Source organism: Mus pahari, chromosome 4 (genome assembly GCF_900095145.1).
Source record: "Mus pahari chromosome 4, PAHARI_EIJ_v1.1, whole genome shotgun sequence".
Lineage (NCBI taxonomy): Eukaryota > Metazoa > Chordata > Mammalia > Rodentia > Muridae > Mus > Mus pahari.
Genome location: NC_034593.1, coordinates 18,181,365 through 18,188,640, shown reverse-complemented (window position 1 = coordinate 18,188,640; position 7,276 = coordinate 18,181,365).

The window sequence follows — 7,276 nt, the reverse complement described above, 5'->3', positions numbered from 1 at the left end:
CCCTTACTGCTTTTAGTATTCTGTCTTTCCTTAGTGCATTTGTTGTTCTGATTATTATGTGTTGGAAGGAATTTCTTTTCTGGTCCAGTCTATTTGGAGTTCTGTAGGCTTCTTGAATGTTCATGGGTGTCTCTTTCTCTAGGTACGGGAAGTTTTCTTCTATAATTTTGTTGAAGATATTTGCTGGCCCTTTAAGATGATAATCTTCGTTCTCATCTACTCCTATTATCCGTGGGTTTGGTCTTCTCATTGTGTCCTGGATTTCCTGGATGTTTTGAATTAGGATCTTTTTGCATTTTGTATTTTCTTTGATTGTTGTATCCATGTTCCCTATGGAATCTTCTGTACCTGAGATTCTCTATTCCATCTCTTGTATTCTGTTGCTGATGCTTCTGAAGGTATTCAGAATTATTAATTAACATACAGTTATATGTAATCTCCTTCACCTATACCTCAGTCTCAGAAATTTTTATTAGTTAATTTTACATTTAAACCTGAGATTTTCTTCTTTTCAAAAAATTAATAAATCAGGAGTTTACTCATTGCAGCATTATCACTAACGTTCAGGGTATGGTGAATTTTAAAAGGTTGTTTCCAAATTAACCTAATTAACATAGTACTGGGTACAAGGCAAATACTGAAGTTTTGACTCTGTAAGAAATTTGTAAGGTAAGAAATGTTCAGAACAAATTTATGTGAAGTGTACAATGGCAATAAAACAAATTTATCTTCCATAAGTAATGTGATTGCTTGTTTTTCACACTTAAAACCTGTTCATGTTAAGTTTTGCTATGTATAATATCCCTTTATTCTTATGAAATAAAGGCATGTAGCAAAGACTGGCCTTTTGTTTATTATACAGCTCTGTCCATGTAGGGGTGCTCTTTACTGGCTCAATCTCATGGCTTGCTTTACCTGCTTTATTATATAACCCAGGACCACCAACCCAGGAATGGCAGAACCCACAATAGGCTGGACTGTCCTTCATCAATCAGTAAATTTTAAAAATGCCTTAAAGCTGGATGTCATAAAATTATTTTCCAAAGTGAGGCTCCCTCCTTTTAGATGACTCTGAGTTGTAAATTGTTGACTTAAAATTAGACAAGACCTAGAAGTTCCCAACACATGTTTTATATGGTGCTGGAGATCAAACCAATGGCCTTATGTATGCTATGCTTACACACTACCAACTGAATCATATTCCCAGCCCTAAAAATGACTCTTTGATATAAAATGTAACATGTAAGTTCTTCTCTAGTTCCTCTGTCATTTCGATGTGATAACATTTGTATTTGATATTCAGTATTTGTATATATTTATGGAGTACACTGTGAGATTTCCAAGCATTTATATAATATCTGATGAGTAGATTAAAGCAATTCAACAAGCTGCCAACTCAAGATTGTAGCATTTTCTATGACAGGAACATTCAAACCCTTTGTCATGGCTATTTTAAAATATTCTGTCAAGTGCTGTTAAGCCCTATTATGCTGTGGTACTGTAGAATGTTAGAAAAATAATAGTTCTATCAACCACGCCAGTGTAGCTAGTAGTCATCATTTCTCCAGTCTTTATGTCCTCAGACTCTTTCTGTGCTCTACTAGCAAGTATTTCACTTCTGTATATAATCCTCTGCTTGAGTTATTTTCTTTTCCCCACATATTAATGAGAACAGGTAGCATCTGCCTTTTTTGTGGCTGCCATTTAACACAGACTAAACCTCTGATATTACCCAGGTTGTAGAATTCTGTTCCTTTTATAGGTGACTAATATTCCCTTGCCCAACATATGCTTCATGTTCTCTATGTGTTCATCTGTTGGATGGATGCCTTGGCCGATTCTGAATCTTGTCTTTTGTAAACAGCACAGAAATAAATAAGGAAATTCTGCTGCATCTTCAATATGCTGAGTTAATTCATGTTGGACATAAGCCCAGGTTGAAAATTCTGAACCAAATATAAATTTGATTTCTACTCTTCTGGTTGCTGAAATTGGCACATAGATTTTCATTCCCCTGGACAGTGGATGGGGGCTTCTCTTTCTTTACATCCTTGACAACATTTGTCTTTTGTTTCTTTGCCTTCATATAATAGCTGATCTAAAAGGAATAGTAATCTCCAGTTTTTCTTTTTTATTATAATTATTAATCATTTTATTTGTTTACATTTAAAATGATATTCCCCTTCCTGTCTACTCCACCACAAACTCCCCATCCCATTTCCCATCCCCACCTTCCACTTTGCCTCCATGATGGTGCTCCTACACCACTCCCACATCTCTGCCGTAACCTCCCACTATGCTGGGGCATCAAGCCTCTGGAAGACCAAGGGCCTCCCCTCCCATTGAGGTCAGATAAGGCCATTACTACTTTATAAGCCCTACTTAGATTCAAGCAGAAATTCCATTCATCTAAACTCTTCTTTTCTTTTAGGTGGTGACTGGTAAATTTCCTTGCAACATTAAAGTATTAGCTGTAAAATGTAACTTCCTTAGACCAAGTTCACTATGTATAACTTTCCTGTCCAACTGCCTCAGAATGCTCAGCACTAAAGGTTGAATGAAAAAAACAAAATCAATACCTCACTTAGAGTTTCAGGAAAACATACAAACAAGTGCCTCCTTGGGAACATTGTGAGGACATCTGTCTTTCCATAGATGATACAATGCTGTGTCTGCATGGGGTGACTTTGCAGAATGGATCTTCTAAATGTAGGAGTAAAATCAATGGTCATAATTTGCCAAGAGATAGATCGAAGCTCAATATGTCAAGACATTTTTAACAGTCAGGGTCCTCCAATACATGGATTGGCTCTCTATGGGGTATTGGGATGGGATCACTGGGGAATTAAGCTAGCATGCAACGAATGACTTGGCATTAATGAGAAATTGGACTAAAAGATCTCAAATGTTTCCTCACATCCTGAAGCATGAAGTTTTAAGCCTCAGTCAATATTTGTTTTTAAGTTAGAGTTTCTCTATCAATTAGTTGTGATAATAAGCAGACAAACCATTTTCAAAATCAATGTTTATATTACTAAGACATTTAAAGATTTATACAGATCAAATGCTTGTAGAGGTATTGAGGATACCCACCCTGCCTCCCCTTAATGAGTAGCACCTAGAAGAATCCATACTTTCAGCTGGATTTGTGTTGTTTTGTTCTATAGGAAAGAGAAATTTCAGTTGCAATAGGTAAAAGGTGCATAGTAAATTACACAGGCAGATAACAGTACTAGGACTCTCCATACTTATTGTCAGCCATATTGGAAGTCACTCTAGGGCAGCTTGACTAAAAGCCAGGGGGAAGATATGAATTTAGCAGTTAGGTCCTAAGAAACAATGACTTTACAGGTCACAGACCAGCTTGAAAAGCCAATCAAATCAAGAGGCATTCATATCATGACTATGGCTCCTTTCTCATCTCTTCCCATCTCAGAATCATTTAGAAGTGGTTTTTTTTTTTTAATTCTTAAAGCATGAAACAGTTTCTTCATGTTCCATAAATAATGATGCTATATTTATTGGTTATTCAGACATTCCAAATCATGATGGTTTCTGGCATGCTTGGACTCAGAAATAGCTTTGCCTAAATAATATCTGGACTCAACTATGGCTAGAGAAGAAATAATTGGTGAGAAATTTTACTTCATATGCCCAGGAGAGCATGTGAAAATCAGAACTTATGGAGGAGCAGAAGTCTGGGAAGAGAGTGGTTCTCAGAGATCAGATGATTGTACAAGGCATGGCAAGTTTTTTCACTCCAGAATACCATAGTATAAAAGGTATGGATACTGAAATGAGAGACCAAAGGCAAGGACCAAACCACTTGTATAACTATGAACCATTTGAATATTGTGGCATTTAAACTATTAGAGCTAACAGATCTCAAACTGGAAAATTCAGGAAAAAAAAATTGCATTTCTAAAAGTGTTGAAAGGCTGAAATTGACCTATAGGGAGAAGTCAACCAGCTTTCTTTCGAGAGAGGTAGAACTCTTAAAGAAATAAAGATCTTTTATTTTATTTTATTTTTTTATTTGATATTTTCTTTATTTACATTTCAAATGCTATCCCAAAAGTTCCCCATACCCTCTCCCCACCCCTGCTCCCCTACTTGATACTATATAGCAGGTGGGTCCATTTTCTCTGTCAAATTAAAAAAAAATAATAATATGAAAAGAGTTCAACACAAAGTAAAGTTTTATTGATGAGCATTACAGATTTCATAGGTAGAAAAGGGTCTCCTTAGATTTCACAGAGTGAGATAGAGTCTTTACTTATGTTTAAAGTGGCCCATTCAATGATGTTTTCCCTCCATTTATCTGTTGATCTAAAGGTGTTTATTATTCTCATATATAGCAAGGACTGTTTCTGTCTTTATGCATAGCCAAATAAAGTACTTCCTTTTTTGAGCATTTTTATTAGATATTTTCTTTATTTACATTAAAAATGCTATCCCGAAAGTTCCCTATGTCCTTCCCCCCGCCCCTGCTCCCCTACCCACCCACTCCCACTTCTTGGCCCTGGCATTCCCCTGTACTGGGGCATATAAAGTTTGCAAGACAAAGGGGCCTCTCTTCCCAATGATGGCCTAATAGGCCATCTTCTGCAAGTACTTACTTTTTTGATAGGATAGACTAAGAGTAAGCTCCCTCAACTTACTCAGCTCTTTTTGGCTAACAGGTATGGAGAAACCAATCGCATACAGGGAAAAATGGACTGTTTCAGAGACACAAAAATCTTGTAAAAGTCCACAAGGAACTAGAAATTTACTGAGTATTTATAGGGAAAATACCATTTTTATAAAATATTGTAGTGGTCATTTAACTCCCTCTTCTCCTATTTTAAGGGTCCATGGACTCAAACTGAATCAAAAATTAACACCCTGAGAATTTGTCAAGTAAATCTGAAAACCTTCTTGGGCCTAAAGGACACAATTTACCAGTTTAAAAATTCAACAGAGAAATAAAGGATAAGGAACTATGGAGGCCAAAATTGGAGATGTGGAAGATTAAGTATGAAAAACAGCACATTATCTTGAAGTCTAGAGGAAAATAAAGCGATGAACACCATCAAGGGAAACTAAGATAGGAGCATTAAAGATGGAATCAAAGACTTAATGGAAGATCATTATTAGCTCCAGAGGAAGAATTAGACCAGATGGAGGAGAAAGAACCAAACAAACAAATATGAAGCAAGACTTCCTATTGGTAGGCAGAAACCTTAGTCTGCAAATTCAAAGTCTCACTGAAGGCTAGATTAATGAAAATTATAAACATCTGAGATGCTCTAAAAACTTTTGGACCTTGTTCTACTTGAAAAGGAAATGTTGCAAACACTGGGTTAAAAATTAATTTAGCTAAAACTGAAACTAAAGACAGATTGTTATTAGAAATATAACCTTCATTGGAGTAACTATCATCCAATGAGAGCACAAGTGTGTGTGCACTCATGCACAAACACACACACACACACACACACACACACACACACACACCCCTGCATGCATGCTGCACATGCATACATACACACAAATTTTTAAAGGACTCAATTGTCTATCAACAATTGTCTATGACCTCACCTACTGTTGGAGGAAAATAAAAATGTGGTTTATAAATGTGGAAAGTAAAATGTTTGTCCATATTCTATATATCTTCCTTCCTGTTATGATTGTACAAACTTGTATATATCTTTGGACTCCACTATTCTAGTATTTTGGATAGATAAAGAGGAGCTGTTGCTTGATGTGGAGGCATGCTGCCTGGTGTGAGGCTTGCTGGGATTGGTAATTCTTCACTTTCCATTGGCAGAGGCTCCTGTTATTTTCAGCTTCCCACAAAACATCTAAGTTCTATTTTTTCAGAAATGAGAGCTGGAAGTTGACTGTGAGATATCTTTCCTTGATTGCCTATATAGTTAATACTTAAATCTAAACTGTCACTTGCTTCTTCCATCTAATGAAAAGTTAATACGGAGGAATTGGGTACGGTGGCACATTGCCTGTTATCCAAGCATTAAGAAGGTACAGACAAGAGAATCTATAGTTCAAGACCATCATCAGGTACATAGTGAATTTGATGCCAAGGCCAACTGGTGATACATGGGACCCTGTCAAAACAAACAAACAAACAANCCAGCCACAAGAAGGTAATATACAAGAAGTCCACTTTCCGGAGAAAGATATTACATGGCATCTGGACTTCTGGGCCCTCAGCAATGGACTTCTATGTCCTCAGCAATAATCATAAATAAAGAAAGAAATGCTGTCTTTTTTTATATAAACTAAGAGCGAATTTTCCACATTGTGAAGACAACTGTTCCCAGCTGATGCCAACCTTCTGCAGCCAATAGAAACACAAAGACCTGTCCTGTATAAACATAGGTTCTATATGATTCAGTATAACATCTAATCCAATGCTAGTTATTTATCAACAATATATACATTTACTTCACTCAGAAAAGCAAAACCCTACAATAGCCTTACAAATATCTCAATGTACCTGTCACTGCCTGCCCTCCATCATCTCAGACAAGCCTTCTACCATTACTGCTACATATTCCGCCTCTTCTACTTCCATATTCCCTCGATTTATCTCTGATGTGCAGTCAGAGTGATTGTGTCATTGTCTCAAATACTGTTAATGGTTTCCATTACTTTTAATATAAAAAAGTGGGCCTGGAGATCCTGTTATCAGTAATGATAAGTATAACTAATAATACTGAACATGAACAGTGTGCAGAGCACTTCTGCATCTTACTTTTCCAATCTGCCCCAAAGTGTGGCAGCATGATAACCATTTTCAAATTGCAACATTAAGGGCAAGGGTAACAACTTAGCTACCAAGAGGTGGAGCCATAGTTTAGATCTAAATCCTGCCCCCCTGTTTTTTCCTGACTAGATCTTCCCACAATACCAAAGCCACTCATAGTGGTTCACCTTATCTCTTTTGTTTGCTAAGTGATTGTTTCAATTTTAATAAACATTTGCAATATTAAGAAGTAGATGCTATACATATACATTTTCTGGGTAGTCATGGGCTTCCCAAAGCAATAAGACAAAAAGGTAAATTAATTCATGCAAATCATACATTTGACAAATTGGTACAGGAGCAGGCTCTCTATAGGCAGTGATGGTAAATGTCTCAAGGTGACAATCACAATTTTTCATTCACATGCTTCAGTGAGAATAGAGACTGCAGTTGGTAGGAACATTAAGGACAACATGCAAGGTCAGGAGCCCTGAGGAAGAGAAAAGTTTTGTAGTTGGTGTGACACAA